The sequence below is a fragment of the Pan paniscus genome, chromosome 9 (genome assembly GCF_029289425.2).
Source record: "Pan paniscus chromosome 9, NHGRI_mPanPan1-v2.0_pri, whole genome shotgun sequence".
Classification (NCBI taxonomy): Eukaryota; Metazoa; Chordata; class Mammalia; order Primates; family Hominidae; genus Pan; species Pan paniscus.
The window spans coordinates 118,243,635-118,261,497 of NC_073258.2; the positions used below are offsets into that span (position 1 = coordinate 118,243,635).

Here is a 17,863-nt window from a genome sequence, read left to right on the forward strand (position 1 = left end):
CGTTAGGTGATTAGATTGGAAATGCTACCCCTAGCCCGAAGAGGGACTACTAGCAACACAGGGCTGCTGGTTTCAGGATGGAACCACATTCAAGTCCAGGACCCAACATTCAGATCAGAGGTATGTGAAATAGAAGATGCAATGAGGCCGGGCACTGTGGCTCATGCCTGTAATCCCAGCACTTTGGGAGGCCAAGTAGGGTGGATCACTTGAGGTCCGGAGTTTGAGACCAGCCTGGGCAACATGGTGAAACCCCGTCTCTACTAAAATACAAAAATTAGCTGGGCATGGTGTCAGGCTCCTGTAATTTCAGCTACTCAGAAGGCTGAGACATGAGAATCGCTTGAATCCAGCAGTGAGCCAAGATCGCATGACTGCATTTCAGCTGGGGGACAGAGTGAGACTCCCTATCAAAAAAAAAAAAACAAAACAACAACAAGAAAAAAACAGTGCAGGTGATGTAGTGCTGTGCTCTGAGGAAAGAGAAGCCCTGGAATCAAGCTGCCTTGGGTGGTTCCATCTCTGCCTGTCTTAAGGGGAGCTCAATCTCTTACACATGAAAGGCTTCCACAGCTCGGGCCCTTGTGGAAGAAGCCCTGTGTCCGGGCACCAGCAGCTATAAACTTCCCCTCCCCAACTCTTTTAGGTACCTCTCTCCAAGCACTGTACTTTGGATTTGGAGACAGATCCAGGTGAAATATCTTAAATTGTTATAAAAACTCTGCGAGAAAAGCACCCCGAGGTGCATGAATCAGTGGGCACCCATGTGCTGAAATGCCTATCAAATACCAGGCACTCTGCCAGGCACATCTTCCCTCTCTTGACCATTGGTACACACCTAGGAAAACCATCCTTCTCTTCCTTTACAGATGAGGAAATTATGGCTCGGGCTAAGAGACTTGTTCAAGCCACACATCTCGTGAGTGGAAGAGCCTGGACTCACACCTGGGGCTCCTGAACACAAATTCAGAGCTGTTTCCTCCAACCCTGCTGCCAGGAAAGTGTGTGCTGCATGCTGGGGGTGCTTTGGCTAACCCCTTCCCTGTGAGGTGGACTTCTCTCTCCTTTCTGGGCAGAGGTTGGTCCCCTGGCCTCTTCATTCTTCCGATGGAGGCTTCCCTCTCACTAGCCAGGGCCAGAGTAGGTGGGTGGGCAAATGGTGAGATGAGACCAGTTTTGGAAGACATTACAGTTACTGAATGAAAGAGTGGATGAATGATCTCACAGGCTAGTGCAGAGTGAAGTAAGAGGTTAGGGGGACTCAGAAGCTGAGGCTTAGGGAGAAAAAAATCCTGCCATGATCAGTTGCCATGTGTTAGTGGGAAGTGTGATCTTGGGCAGGTGGCTGAATGTGCCTGCAAGGGAGCATGGTGCATGCACTGGCATGTTGTGTACCTGCGCTGGCATGTGAACCTGTGCTCGTGTGTGTACCTGCACTGGTGTGTGTACCTGTGCTCGTGTGTGTGCCTGCACTGGTGTGTGTACCTGCACTGGCATGTGTACCTGCGCTGGCGGGTGTACCTGTGCTGGCGGGTGTACCTGCACTGGCATGTTGTGTACCTGCACTGGTGTGTGACCCTGTGCTGGTGTGTGTACCTGCACTGGTGTGTATACCTGCGCTGGCGTGTGTACCTGCACTGGCATGTGTACCTGTGCTGTCATGTTGTGTACCTGCGCTGGTGTGTGACCCTGTGCTGGTGCATGTACTTGTTGGGTACACTTGCACAGGCTGATGGGGCATTGTAGGGGACAAGAAAGGGGCTGGCAGCTTAGGGAGGCATAGGTCCCAATGGGTACTATACAGAGCTCTGTATTTGGAGGTTTGAGACCTGCCACCTACCAGCTGTGTGGCTTTAGGAACACCTGTTAACCTTTCTGGGCGTTTGCTCACCCCCAAATTAGGGATTCTAAACCCCGATTTTCTCTGTTCGTGGAGTTCTTCTGTGGTGTCCATGCAACAATACTTATGAAAGGCTGTTGTGATGTATATGCACTGTACGCTTATAGGGCAGGTTTTTTTTTTTTTTTTAAAGATCTTAATACTAAATGGGAGGCAGGTCTATGATGCGTATGTAGTGCATAGGTATTCACATGGGGTTGGGAGCTGCTTTTCCACTATTGGAGTCAGATGCCTTCCTGAAGCAGGAAAACCAGAAGCTGAGGAAGGGGTTTCCTGCTTTGCCTCCCCCCTTTCCTCTGCAAGGAAGGTCCCGTAGGTAATGGGGGATATGGAGTCAGAGGGAGGAGGAAGCGAATAGGGTGAGGCTTTGCACTGAGACCAGGCTTTGGCCACAGGGTCAGAAAAAAATCGTTGTCTCTCTTGGAAGAGAAGAACTACTTAGTCTGTCACAGCTCAAGTCTGTTTCCTGGGGTAGCTTCAGGATGCCAGGGCCTCGAAGTACCTCAACTGGCCCCCAGGGACCTCCCAATTCAAAAAGAGAAATTGCAATCAATACAGGTTACCAGTTGCTGCTCCATGCAATACAGATTTATAAAAACAGTGTCGTCAGCCTGCAATGTGGAGCCTGCAGATAGTTCATAGGACTAATGAGATAACTTGCCCCACAATCAGGGCTGTCCTTTCCTCCCAAGCTATTTGTGCTGTGGGGCAGGGCAGTTGAGGGTGATGGATACTTCCTGGCTGGCGGGAATTAGCTCCTGCCTGGGGGCCCTGGCACCAGGGCAGCCTGCGGGGAGCAAGTCAAGGCGGACTCTGCAGGGCACCTTCCTTCCTTTCCTTTTGGTTCCACCTGCTGATGGTGAATATCCTGGGAGTCCCTGCCAGCCTGGGTTTGAAAAAACCAAGGGAAGCCAGGCCCATCCTTCTTCCTCTCCTTTCCTTGGACTCTGAACTCCTAGGATTGTAAACCCTCAACTCAGTACCCCAGAGGGAGATTTGTAGCAGAGTGAAAAGCACATGAGATGTGAGTCGGGAACTGGGATTCAAGTCCCAGCTCAGGCCAGGCTGGCTCTAGGTTTTAGATCCTCCTTGTTTTGGACTGAATTGTTTCCCCCAACATGTTATGTTGAAGCCTTAACTCCCAATGCAACTGTATCTGGAGATAGAGCCTTTAAAGAGGTGGTTAAGGTTAAATGAAGTCATGAGGGTGGGGTCCTGACTGATGATGCCCTTATAACAAGAGGAAGAGGCTGGGTGTGGTGGCTCATGCCTGTAATCCTAGCACTTTGGGAGGCTGAGATGGGTGGATCACGATGTCGGGAGTTTGAGACCAGCCTGGCCAAGATGAAAAAACCCGGTCTCTACTAAAAATACAAAAATTAGCTGGGCGTGGTGGCGGGTGCCTGTAATCCCAGATACTCGGGAGGCCGAGGCAGGAGAATTGCTTGAACCCAGGAGGTGGAGGTTGTGGTGAGCTGAGATCGTGCCACCACACTCTAGCCTGGGCAACAGAGCAAGATTCCGTAAAAAAAAAAAAAAAAAAAAAAAAAAAAAAAAAAAAAACCACATATACACACACACACAAAACACAAGGATGTGCACACACAGAGAAAAGGCCATGTGAGGACACAGCGAGAAGGTGGCCATCTGCAAGCCAGGGAGAGAGGCCTCACCAGAAACCACACCTGCCATGACCTTGACCTTAGACTTCCAGCCTCCAGAACTGTAAGAAATAAATTTGTTTAGGCCACCCAGTCTGTGGTATTGTGTTATGGCAGCCAGAGAAAATGAATACACTCCTCATCTGGACATGCTCTTCCCTAGGACTCTTCCAGCACTAACATTCTAGAACTGGGTCCTGCTCTGCAAAGACATGAAGATGGGGAGGGGAGAAAGGCAGAGGGGAGCCAATTCTGAAGGTCACCAGGCTTCAGGCTGTACTGTACAGGCTGGGTTCAGAGAATGTGATGGGGAAGAAAGACTGAGTCTAAGACCATCCGGTGGGCATCAGGGGCCAGGAGCTGAGGGGAGGCAGGGAGGAAGCTAAAGGCATCATCCAGGGATGAGGTGGGCAGGGAACTAGCCCTGGGAATGGGTCGTTAACACAGGCTGGGCCTCATCTGCACCCTCAATCAAAGACTCAGATCTCATCCCCCGTGGAGGAAACCGAAGCACAGCCTCACACAACTCATCTGTGTGGTCAGAGCGCAGATGTCAAGAGCAGCCTCCTGTCTCCTGGCCCATTGCTGTTTGCTTGTGCAACTGGGGTCAGGCAGGGTGGACACGCCTGGGTCAGGAGAAGAATGGATGGATGGGAGGCGGGACCTCGGCTATGCGAACTTGTGCGAGGCACGCAGAGCCAGAAGCTTTGGCCTGCCCGTCAGTGCTGAAGTGGTGTCACCACCCCCAAGTCCCCCTTTCTGCACTGTAAAGGGGAACAGTCAGGTCCCACCATCTTTATCTCTGCCTTTGGGCTCTATAGGAGATGGCATTACTGGAGAGACAGGTGTCGGAAGCACTCAGGAGGACACAGGAAGTTAACAGCATGGTAGAGCAGAGAGAACCCAGCTCTGCAGTCAGAAGGCTTGGATTGGACTTGGGTTCTCCTGTCTAGCTGGATGACGCCACGTGAGCCACTGAATCTCTCTGAACCTGTTTCCTGTGACAATTACCAGTTAACGAGTGCACCCAGCGCAGTGCCTGGTACATAACAGGTGATCAGCAAGTGTTGAACAACTGAATGAATAAATGAATGCATAGCTCTCCTAAGGGGGGGACTCAGAACTTGACCTGGATTTCAGTCTCCAAGTCCAGGGCTCTGCCAGCCATTCCCACCAACTCCTAACTGCCCACAGACTGGTCTTTTAAGTAGGTGGGAGGGGTGTGGAGTTACCAGAAAGGACCCTACTCAGCTCCCCGGGAGCCCTGACAGAGTGACCACTTGGGGCAACTGAGATCTAGAAGGGCCCCTCACTGTCTCCGGAGCAGCTCCTGGAGGTCTTAGGGGTGCAGAGGGTGGGGAGCAGCAGACAAACCTGGGGGAGGGGGTGCAGAGGCACGGTGGCTAGTTCTCTCTCTCCCCGAATCCTTTCCTCTAAATACAGCTCTATCTTTCTCTACCCCAGGATTAGCACACATCTCTCATCCTCATATTGCAACAAGATTTTATTTCTAATTATGCTGTAATAAAACTGGAGCGCTCCCAGGCTTCCTTTCAAATGACTTGTACACACACTGCAGATTGGGCCCTCCTCAGCCCCATTGTAATAGCATTTCCCTGACATTCATTAGACATGCATGAGAGGGGCGCTTTAAGAATAGAATTGCATTTAAATGGATTTGCTGAGAGAGGAAGACGAAAAAAAGAGAGGCGAGGAGGGGGGAGAGGGAGAGGGAGAGAGGTTTGTTGAACCAACTATGAAAACAAGATGCCATAATAACAGGGTGCTGAAATAAGCCTCTTTATTCCCGGCCCTCGTCCGCTGCACATGGCAGAGCCCAGCCGGGGGCGACAGCCTCCAACCCTCCCCAGAGCCCCCACCCCCACTTTTATGTTTCCCGCTGGGGGTGCTTTGTAGCTCTCACTCCATGTGTCAGATGCTCACGGTATAATAGAAATCACTGTTATTACAATTCGGGAAAGCTACCTCCTTGCGACAGAACCCCAGTAGCTGCACGGCGGCAGGGAAGGGGACCCTTGTGTGCCTGGGCCTTGGGGAGGAGGATGGCAGCTGCCTGCCCTTGGCTCGCTTCTAAGGCGCGGCCCCACCCTTCTGCTCCTGCCCTGAAGGACTGCCCTACACCCTACACCGCCATTAGCCACTGAGCAGTTGGGATTGTTCTTTTACCCTGGGTGGCTCTGCAGCTAGGAGGTGGTAGGAAGAGCAGGGATATGCTTTCTGACCCCAGGGCCTGGCCCTCATGGAGCCCTGCTCCCTGCTCAACCTTCCCTCCCCCAACACCCCGCGTGCTATAAAGGCCACTCTGCTACCGTTTAGCAAGCAGCTACTGTGTGTCTGTAAGACTTGTGGTCTCATCTAATTCATTCTCACTATAGCCAGACAGACTCACTTGAAATAGACATCTGATCATGCTGAAAACATCTCGTGGCTTCCTATTTTTCTCAGGATGAAGACCAAAATCCTTAACAGGGCAGCCCAAGCCCACAGTCATGCCCCTGACCTCCAGCCACACTGGTCCTCCGCTCCCAAGCCTTGCTGCTGCTCATGACACTCTCCCACCCCTTCCCAGGGTTCATCATGACCCACCCCTTAGAGTCAGCTCACATCCCCTTCCTGGAGAAGACCCCCACCATGGGTCTTTCTGCCTCATGTGCCGCTTCATTGCATACTCGTCTCTACTGGGACAAGGTGTGGACTGAGACATGCAAGCCCTGGTACTGTCCCTAGAGAGTAAGCCCTTGAGGGCAGGTGTGGATCCCAGCGGCCGCTGTCGCCCCAGCCCTGTCTCAGTGGCAAAGGCTCAATACCGTGGAATGGATTCCAGGCTCTAAGCCAGCCCTCTTCCCACCATCTGCTTTAATTCTTGCAACAGCCTTCTTGGGCTAAGGGTTTTCTTCTTCCCCTCTAACAGTCAAGGAAGCTGAGGATCAGAGAGGTCACAGCAACTTGCCCCAAATCTCAAAGCTGGGGCTGTCCAAATCCAGAGCCAGACTTTTGGTAGGTATTTCCAAGTACACTACATGGCCATGGGGAGTCCTGCCAGCTCCTTCCCATAGGGGTACACCCCTCCCTGCACCCCAGCAAGGCCCCTCTTAGACCCTCTCTTAAAGTCCAGCTAACCAGAACCTTCTCTCCCTTTCCAGACAGTTCACGGCTCCAACCGTTGGGCCACAGCCTGGGACCCAGGAAGGCCTCAAGTTCCACATTTGGATGGGGTCATCTTTGTGTTCCTAGGTAGGATGCAGGCTTCTTAAAGAGTGATACATCAGTATCACTCCTCTGAACCTCCCCATAAGAGCTGGGCCAAGGCTGGGAATTCCCGAGTGCACCGTTAGTTCTGGTTGGATCACATTGGAGATGGAGCATTGGATGTAGAGCTGGAAGATCGGGCCAGCTTTACAGCTGTGTGACCTGGATGCAAGTCCCAGAGAAGAAACCCCGCAGTCTCGAAATCTACAAAGTGGTTTTGATCACACCCTCTAGAGAGTTACCGGGAGGAGTCACTGGGCTGCCCTGGAACCATGCCTCACATGGGCTCATTTCTGTCTCTGCTTTTTCATGCCTTGGTAATAATGGGGTGCTTATACACAGACAAGGAGAAAACGGGTCTTACTGGATCTCATAAGGGGATGTGGCTAAAAGGGACATGGCACTGTGACCTCTTGCAGCCATCTGGTGTCTGCCCCTGTGTCCCTGTGTGGCTCCAAGGGCACTGGGTGGCAGTGGAGACCATCCCTCTGTCCTTCCTACATGTGTTTCCCCATCACCACCTTCCCACTCTGGGGGTCTACCTGCCTCAGAGGCCTCCAATGGCCTCCTCCTGCACACAGAAGCCCCACAATGAGTGGCTGCAGCCTCCAAAGGCCAGGAGCAGCAGGTGGGCTTATTCCCCTGCCTCCCAGTCCTTAGCACAGCCCTAGCCTGGCACTTGGTAAAGGCCCGGTGCATGTTGGTCACTGCTCTGGGCTCAGTTTCAGTTACAACACCTTCGAGATGGTGCTCAAAAAATATTCCTTGAATGAATGAAGGGATGATTGAATGAGCGCATGAATCTTGGCTACTCTGCCTCAGTGGCAAGTACGTGGCTCTGAAATCAGATAGACTTTCGTTCTATCAGTGTGACCTTGCACAGGTTACTTAGCCTCTCTAACTCAGTTTTCTCATCTATAAAATTGTGCTAATAACAGTACCAATCACACAGAGTTGTAGTGGTCACGTGAATTAAAGTGCCAGGCCCGGTGCCTGCACAGTGATTGCGTGATAAACGATTGCTCTCACGATTATGACTTACAGCTTCCCATCCAACGTCTACATCGGTACACTCCGGAGCTTGGAGTGACTGCTGTGCCAGTGATTCTAGATCATGCTTGACTCCCATTTTCCTCTTCTTAGAACTGTTAAAAATCCTCTGCTGCTGCTCAAATAGCAGAGGCAATTCAGCTATTTTGAACCTCTGCTTTTTAAACTTATAGGCTAATCGGCATGACTGTATGTACATCAGCCATGCCAGCCAGGGAGCTTATCAGTAAAGGTAGAAATGTTCCAAGTCCCATCAACATTTGTGTTGTGAACATGTGAACATATGAGTATATGAGTGCTCTGCCCCAACTCTACTGGTCCACGCACCAACCTTTCCACACTGGGTCATCTCAGCACCTCTTCTCCCTTGTCTCCTGACAGCCCTTAGTCATTTCTTGCTACCCCTAGCTCACAGTGTCTATACCCCTTATCCAGCTTTCGTCGTATACTGGCCTTTTACTATTAATTTGTAAAATTCACTGATAGCTTGCCAATTAAGAGGGCATACCTCTTAATTGATAATTTCCACTATGTTCTAGGCTTAGTGCTAGATACTTTACATGCATTGCCTCAATTTCATCCTGAGAGGCGGGCCATATGATCCTCATTTTATAGACAAGGGAACTGGGCTCGTAGAGATTCAGAAGTTTGCCTAAGGTCACAGAGTTAGAGAACAACACATTTGGGATTCAAACCTAGATTGTGTGACTCCACATTCCTTCAGGACAGAGGCCTCAAATCCCACCTCCCCGCCCCCAGTGTCTGGCCTGAAAGCCCAGTGTCTGTTTATTGACATTAGCTGCTGCCCATGGCCAGCTTTCAGGGTGTTACAAACATTATCTGAGAAATTTAGGTAACGGTTTCACACTGGGCTAGGCATACAGTATAGGTATAATAGATGATTTCTGCTATGCTTTTTGTGCACTTATCTTCTGAGCAAGGAGACGGGCCCCGCCAGCTCCCTGGACATGCACTGCCTCCCCACCTTGGCATTGGCCAGCGTGGCACCAGCCTCCCCAGCACACTTGGAATTCTGAGCTCATTGACCAGACAGGTGCAATTTCCCACCTCTCACTCGCTGACACTCTCTGCACAATCGATCACAAAACTGTTTCCAAGTTAACTTAGATTTAGCTCCAGCCTCACCTCTTCTGACTCTGGCAATTTCCTCTCTACCTCTGTTAACTCCTCCGGGCACTGGCCTGCCTGTATCTCTCTCTCTTCCTGAAAATGCCCAGCTGACCCCGAGTCAGGGTTTCTTCTTGCCCTTGGCCCCAGATTATGCGGGACATGGCCTTTCTCAGGATGCCCCTTTTCTCTGTCCTCAGCCATGGTCTGGGGGCAGGGGTCAGGCAATTCTCTTCTTTTCCTGCCCCCTCTTCTCAGGATTCACCCTACACGTTGCGTTATCCTCTAATTAACGTTTTGGGTTGAAGGGCCATAAAGTTTCCTCTGCATTAGTCCCTAAAAACGTGTAAAGAAAAAGATATCTGGAAGGACAAAGGTCAGAGAGAATTGGTGCAAACAAAAAGTTTGGGGATATACCTCAGGGTTGAGAAAGCATTTCTGGGTAAATTCCAAGAGCTGCATTCTCCAATCCCACTAAACTCCAGCCAGGCACCTGCTGTGTGTCAGGTCCTGAACTCTGGGCTTTTACCACAATCCTGCCAGATGTATATGGTCATCCCCAATGTACAGATGAGAAAACTGAGGCTCAGAAAGGTTGTATAAGTCATTAGGTTGTCTATGTCACAGACCTAGGAGGAGAACTCAGGTCCAGAGCTCAGCCCTCTCCCCCACCGTGCCTGACTCTCCCTGCCTGCACCCTGCTTAGAGTCTTCTGAGGGACGCGTGTTGGGGGCAGGGTAGAAAGGGAAGGGAAGAACTGGATTGGGGGCATGCATTTGTCATCCTTCTGCCACCTGAGTGCCATGTTTAGACCTGCCTCCTTGGCCTATAAGATAGAGGTAGTTGCTGCCCCCAGAACTGGGAGATGGGGCAGTTGGGGAAAGGGGGTCTGGAGGGGACAGCAGCTGACTTTGGAGGGAGAGAGCCTCTGAGGGCTTCGTGTAATTTACTCACAGGGCCTTGGTGGCCTGGCGGCTGTGGGGGGCATCTCAGCATATCAGCAGTCACACCATTAAAGAGCGAGGAGAAATTAATATCACCGAGGTGGTCCAGAGCTTCTGATACCAGCAGAAAATTACGGGACACGAGATGAGGGGTATTACAGAATGAGTGGGAGGGGACAAGAGATCTCCGTGGCTAATCCTGTTAAGGAGACAATGTCTTATCAGACTCATTATACTTTTGAAAGGAGGGAGTATGGAGGGGGAAGAGAAGGTGGGGGACAGAGTGTGATGGGGTGGGGGCAGCTGCGGGGAAGGGAGAGAGGCGAGGAGCTGCGGTAACAGAGCCTGCAGGTCCATCGGGGTGGGCATGCACCTGGAAGGTGTCTGACCTGTAGAGTAAAAACCCTCTCTGGGAGCTACGTCCCTACTGGGCTGTGGGGAATGTCAGTCAGTGGAGCAGCCCTCCCGCCTTGATAATTGTCTCAACAGGTGCCTGGGAGGAAAGCAGGTGCCTTGACTCTACTGCTTTGACCTAATCTCATCTTGTTGCATCTCCTATGGAGCAAATAGAACCATCCCCAATCTACACAGACACTGAAAAACCAAACACACCCATTTTTCTGCAAAGCACTTTCCTGTCCAGGCCCTCATTTGACACTCACAATCCACCCCCCTCTCCCCTGCCCCTGAGATGAGCAGGAAGGGGACCACACTGCCTGGGAAGTTAGAGGGCCCTTTTTGGCACTCAGCTGAGCCTCCTTGGGTAAATCACTTAATCTCTCTGGGCAATCATTTCCTCACCTTGAAAACAGAGATTAACTAAATCCTACCCTATCTACTTCACAGGGTCCTTGTGGGGATGAAAGGGATAATATATGCAAGAGGGTCCTGTAATCTGTGAAACACTGACGTAAAGGAAAGTGACTGCTATCATCATTTTGAGGTGGAGACAACAGGTTCAGCTAGGTGAAGTGTCTTGCTGGAGGCAACAAGGCTGGAAGTGGCGGGCCAGGGCTTGCACCTTTAGTGTCAAATCCAGGGTCATTTCTGCCTCCATGAAGTCACTCCACTGGCCTGTTCCCAGTTGACCATTCACCAGGGAATTCAACAGGCACAGACGCGAGTGTCTGCTTACTATAGGTGCGCGACGTGCTCAGTATTGTCCCAGGCTGGCCCGGGGAAGTGCGTGGTTGGGAAGACACTGCTTGCTGTCTATACAATATCTATTTTCCCTTTCTTACAAATGTTTTTGGGTTGGCAAAGTTGTCCATCACCGCCTGTTCTGGGTGATGAGATCAAGTTTCTTGAGGGTTGAGGGATAGGGAAGGGCTTCCGAGAAAGCATTTCTTCTTCAAACAGAAAGGACAGACATTCACAATGGATCGAAGGCCTGAGTGCAAGAGCCTAAAATGATAAAACTCTTAGAAGAACAGATAAGGGAAAACCTTCATTACACTGGATCTGGCAACAATTTCTTGGATATGACACCAAAAGCACAGCTAACAAAAGAAAACGATAGATAAATTGGACGTCATCAACATGTAAAACTTCTATGCATCAGAGGACTCAACCATCAGAGTGAAAAGGCAACCCATGGAATGGGAGAAAATATTTGCAAATCATATCTCTGATAAGGGGTTAATATCCAGAATATATAAAGAATGCTTATAATTCAACAACAAAACCAAACAACCCAGTTTAAACATGGTCAAATGACTTGAATAGACAGTTCCCCAAAGAAGAGATACAGATGGCTAATAAGTACAGGAAAAGATGCTCAACACTAGGGAAATGAAAAATCAAAACCGCATTGAGATACTACCTCATTCCCATGAGGATGGCTATTATTAAAAAACAAACCCAAAACTCAGAAAATAACAAGTGTTGGCAAGGATGTGGCAAAATTGAAATCCTCGTGCACTGATGGTGGGAATATAAAATGGCACAGCAGCTAGCAAAACAGTGGATGGCTCCTCAAAAAAAATGAAACCTAGAATCACCATTGATCCAGCAATTTGGGTATGTATCCAGAAGTGTCTGGGTATACACCCACAAGAACTGAAGCAGGGACTGGAAGAGGTATTTGTACACCCATGCTCGGAGCAGCATTATTCACAATAGCCAAAAGGTGGAAGCAACTCAAATGTCCACTGACAGATGAATAGATAAATAGAACATTGCATACACATACAATGGAATATTATTCAGCCTTTAAAAGGAAGGAAATTCTGACATATGCTACAACATGGATGAACCTTGAGGACATTATCCTTAGTAAAATAAGGCAGACACAAAGGGACAAATACTGTATGATTCTACTTACGTGAGGTCCCTAGAGTAGTCCATTTCATAGAGACAGAAAGAAGAATGGTGGTTTCCAGGGGCTGAGGGGAGGGGGAATGGGGAGCTATTGCTCATAGTGGGTCCAGAGTTTCTGATGACAAAGTTTTGGAAATAGTGGCGATGGCTGTACCACAATGTGAATATACTTCATGCCACTGAACTGGACACTTAGAATGGTTAAGATGGGAAATGTTGTCATGTATATTCTACCACAATTTCAAAAAATAGTAAAAGACAGATACCATGGACACAAACATTTTATTCTATTATTTATTATTTATTATTTTTATTTTTTGAGATGAAGTCTTGCTCTGTCACCCAGGCTGGAGTGCGGTGGTGCGATCTCGGCTCACTGAAACCTCCGCCTCCTGGGTTCAAGGGATTCTCCTGCCTCATCCAAGTAGCTGGGACTACAGGTGGGAACAACCACACCTGGCTAATTTTTGTATTTTTAGTAGAGACGGAGTTTCACCATGTTGACCAGGCTGGTCTCGAACTCCTGACCTCAAGTGAACCACCTGCCTTGGCCTACCAAAGTGCTGGGATTATAGGTGTGAGCCACCGCGCCCGGCCTGGCACAAACATTTTAAACATTGTCCTGCCTCCTTTTTTCCTGCTGGAAAGTGAGGCTCAGAAGTGCAGCTGTGTTGCAATCATGAGGATGGCAGAGCAGGAAGGGAACAGGAGCCTGATCTCCTGGGTCAGCCCTGAACTGCCAGTCCCCAGACTCCTTGTTAGACAAGAAAAACAGGTCTCTAATTTGGCCACGCTGTTGTGGAGGGTTTTCGTTACATACAGCCAAATGCAGTTCTAATGGAGACAGTACCCAAACTCATCGCCTCTGACTGCTTCCACGTCCCCTGCCTCTTCTCTACCATCTTCTCACATGATGGCACCTTGCATCTCCTGTAGACCCCACACTCTGTGCCTCTGCTCATGCTGGGCCCCCTGCATGGCCCCTCTTCCTTCTGAGCTGCTTCCTTTTTTTGGCCAGACAGCTTCTTCCATGGCCTTTGCACTCAGGTGGGGCATTGCCCTGGATGGGTGTGTTACCCCATGTCTGGGCTCCCGTAGCAACCCATGGCCACCTCTCTCATACTATTTATCACCTTTCTTAAGATTGGGTATTTCATCCCAGCTCTCTGCTAGACAGAAGCTCCTTGAAGGTCAAGATCTTGTTCAGATCTGGACCCCTGGTGCCTGTGTATCAGGCAGATGGCAAGTGCTCAGTAATGACGGGTTGACTAGAACTCTTCTGACCTCCAGGGGCTCAGGATCTGCGGAGGTGGATACAGACCCAGAAACAAACTCCCTGACAGGAGCAGCTCAAGATGCGCAGGGAGCCCAGAGGATGAAGTGACCGCTGTCTCTGGGAGAGTCAGGGAAGGTGTCACAGAGGAGGTTGCAGTTGAGCTGGGTCCTGAAGGACACGTGTCTTCTCTCCCAGTTTGGGAGTGAGGTGATGTATTGGAAGTGAAGGCCACATCATATGCAAAGGTGTTAAGGCAAGAAAGGGCAGGGAGCATCTGGGAAGCAGGGATGCACGGGGCGGGGAGAGCAGGGGTTTGGCGGGTGATGAATTAGACACCACAGGGCCTGAGTGTGAAGACTTGAGTGACCAGAGAGGAGCCTGCCTTTTAGCCTGTGCATAGGTGGTGGCTGAGGGCTTTCAGCAGAGGGAGAGAGGGTCATGCTGGGCCCTACAGACATGGCAGCTTAACTATGGTGATCAGCTCTGATTCATGGAAAGCCCTCTCCTGCAGAGTATGGAGGGGGCTCTGAATGGAGTGAGGTTGGCAGCAGGAAGCCAGGGGGGAGCTTATTCCAAGGGTCCTGGAGGAGGGGCGGGGGAGGATGGGGAAGAGAAGGTGGAGGAGGAGGGTAGGATGTGCAGCAGATTCTGCAGTTGCACTGTCTGGGGCCAAGGTCTGGCTCTGCCACTTATTGATGTCAGTTTCCAATTCCTCTGTGCCCCAGTTTCCACATTTGTAAAAGGAGGTTAATCCCAACACCAATCTCAGAGGCGCGTTATGAGAATTACAGGAGATGAAGCATTATGAAGTGATCAGCATGGGGCCTGGCACACAGAAAGAGCTCAGTGACCCTGCAGGGAGATGGGGAGAAGGGACATCCTCAGTTCTGGCTGGAGCTGAGGGGTCAGTTGGGGGCTACAGGAGGTCCAGCAGGTACAGACTGTGGGCTGCATGGTGCAGGCTTTGAATGCCGGGGCAAGGGGCTCTAGCTCATCTGATGGGCCACAGAGGGCCACAGAAGGTTTCTGGAGGGGAGAAGGGTGTTACAAGGATGAACTAGGTTATGTTTACAGAGACAGAGAGAAAGAAACTGGAGACCCTTTCCTTTCTCGACTCACAGGTGTCAATCTAAATCTTGTCCAGTTAATCTAAATCTTTTCCAGTTTCTCTCACCCTGCTAGTGGGCCTGAAGGAAGCAGGCAGAGGGGTGGTGGAAAAAGGTGAAGACAAAGATGCATCCCATGGACCTACCCTACGTGAGATACCACCTGACCCCAGGGCCCTGGAAGTGGGGACTCGGTCTGATGGTACAGCTATGCCCCAGTATGGCCTCATCATTACTGACCACTGAAGAGATGGGTGTAACCATGTCCTTGGCCTCCCAGTGAGGGTCAAAGGCCCAGAGAATTCAGCTTGTCCAGTGGGACTTCAAGTGCACTAGGGAAGGGCTGGCGACCTTATGTAGCCATCCATCTAGATTCTAGAAGCTTCACCGCCGACATGCCCACATCTTCTTAGCTGCAGTATGAATCCCTTTTTGTTGGATTAAATTGGTCTGGTGGGGTGGAGGATGCTAGTAAAGCGGTGGCACATTAGCATCTCACCAGTGAGAGGGGAGCAATGCCCTCTCCTGGAGATGGATGCAGGGAAGGGACAGTCCACACGGGACCAGGCAGGATGCACGTTGGGCTAGATCTTGGGTGAGGGATCTTTCCAATAGCCATAAAGGGATTCTTCTGAGCACTTCATGGTGATGCTGAAGGAATTTAAGATGCCCGTAGTTAGTCTATGAGAGTCAGGTGTCATGAGTGGGAGGTTAAGCAGGTGGGGGACTTGCAGGAAGAAGGTGCAGAGGCAGTGTGGCAGGGGAGGCTCTGACTTAGAGAAAGAAGGTGACCTCTCAGGATTACGCTGAAAACACTTAATACCAGTCTGGGCTGCTTCCCTGGAAGAGACGTGGGGCTCTGAAGCCCTAAGGTGCAGGAAAGAAGGCTCCACCCTGCTCTCCACCTTCTTCTGGGCCTTTGAAGAGCATGGAGTTTCCCCAGCCCCCCTCCTGACCACCGTCCCTGGAGGGGGTTGGGTACAGTGGGAGCTGGGTAGAAAGCGAGCCGCAGCTTCCCAGGAGTCCCTGCCCGCCTCACTCGAGCCCCTCTTCCTGCCTTTCATCTGAGCAGAAAACAAGGGAGAGGCCCCAGGCGTCAGCAAAGCATTTCACTGTGTGCAATTTGCATTTTCTGTCTCCATCTTGAGCAGCTCTGGCTTTGGGTAGCCGGAAGAAAGAGCAGCTGTTCCAGCTGCAGAAGGTGCTTAGTCCAGTGTGGGCTATAAAGTGCCACTTGGCTGTGGGGTGATCAGGAGGGAGGCAGTGAGAAGGAACAAAGCAAGGGAGCAGGGATGGGGTGGGGAAAAAGCGGGCTGAGGCTTTAGGGGCCTAGATCTATCTAGGGTGTAGATCTAGGGCCATGGTTCTCAACAAGGGGTGATTTTCGCCCCTTAGGAGACATATGGCAATGTCTGGAGGCATTTTTGGTTGTCATGACTGGGTGTGAGGAGAGAGCAGTTGCTTCTAGCATCTAGTGGGTAAAGGCCAGGGACACTGCTAAATATCCTACAAGCCCGGGATAGCAACCACGACAGAGAATGATCAGGTCCAAAATGTCAATGATGGACATTTCCCACCAGGACTGGGAACCCTGGTGGCAGGATCAGAGGAGAGGGACAAAAAGCAGAAAAGACGGGGATGGGCAATGAGGTTTAGCCAGTGTCTCCCAGGCACAGGGCAGTGCCGGGTGCCATAGAGGCAACAAAAGAAGCGGTGGGCATGTAGCTGTGGGCAAACTGAGAAGCTGCTGCCAGCACCTACAGGCACCACAGATCCATGAAATTTCACGAAACATGAGCAAGGGGACCCCTCTTAAGGGCCTGCCAGGGTCCCCCCAAACATAGAAATAAAGGAAAATCTTGAGTCCCTTCCAGGGAAATTCCAGGCACCTTACTAGCCCTGAGAAGTAAAAGAGCAACCAGAGAAGCAAGAAGATAATAAAACAATAGCCACCCAAGGAAGTTGGAGCCACGAGATGTTCAGTTACCTATAGAAAGCAAAGATAATGGCTGGGCACGGTGGCTCACGCCTGTAATTCCAACACTTTGGGAAGCTGAGGAGGGTGGATTGCGTGAGCCCAGGAGCTCAACACCAGCCTGGGCAACATGGAAAAACCCCGTCTCTATGTGTAGCAGGACGAGTCACAGACAAAACTCCTCAGACACTGGATTAAAGAAGGAAGAGGTTTTTATTTGGCTGGGAGCATCGGCAGACTCGCGTCTTAAGAGCCAAGCTCCCCGAAAAAGAAATTCCTAGCCCTTTTAAGGGCTTACAACTCTAAGGGGTCCACATGAAAGGGTCATAATAGATCAAGTAAGCGTGAGGAAGGTGACTGGGGGCTACATACATCAGCTAACAGAACAAAAATTTTACAGTGCTTTCTCATACAATGTCTGGAATTTACAGATAACACCAGTAGTTTTGGTCAGGGGTTAATATTATTATTATTATTATTTTAATCACCAGGGCCAGGTGGTGGCGCCAAGGTCATCTAGCTATTTATCTTACTTCTGTTTCTTTCCAACTTTTTGCTTTCTCCCTTTTCTCCTGTCTTATAAACTAGGGAAAAGGGGAGGTTGGGGAGAAGCTGGGAAGGACAACAGAAGTGGTGGTCTCGTTCCATATATGGGGAAAAAAAGAAAAAGAAAGATAGAAAAACAGACAGAAAGAAAGAAATTCAGACAGACACAAAGAAAGAAAGAAAAGAAAGACACCAGAGATAACATCTTAATATTCAGAAACCCAGACCCAAACCCAATGGAAAATGCCGACCGCCATCATGTACAGCTCAGGTAAGGGGACACTGAGGACTGAACTCCAGCCGGTCTTTCTGAGTCCCTTCCTGAGGGGACTGGGGAGAGTCATGCCCTCAGGCCAAATCTTCACATTCCTTTTCACTGACCCCGAGTTTTTAGACAAAGCCTCACTTTCGTAACCAACTGCAAATTTAAAAATCTCTAAATCCACCTGTGACCTCTAAGCCCTGCACTTCAATATATCTCACCTTTTTGTGCCAAACCCATGTATGACCTTGCACTATGTATGGATTTATGATTTTTGCCTGTAACTCCTGCTTTTCTGAAATGTACCCTTCCTTTATAAGCCCTTGCTTGTAAGCCATCAGGGAGTTTGTCTGATTCTTGTTTGGTGCCCCGCAATACGTGCCTTTTATCCCCCCTCTCGTTGCAAATCTCAGCATCAGTGTTTGG

General features: G+C 50.2%; 1 protein-coding gene across 3 annotated transcripts in view; it reads right to left on the reverse strand.

Annotated features, from left to right (window-relative positions):
* The window catches only part of DSCAML1 (DS cell adhesion molecule like 1), a 369,345-nt gene that overhangs the window by 113,700 nt on the left and 237,782 nt on the right, over positions 1–17,863 (reverse strand). The gene's annotated exons all lie outside the window — the stretch shown is intronic.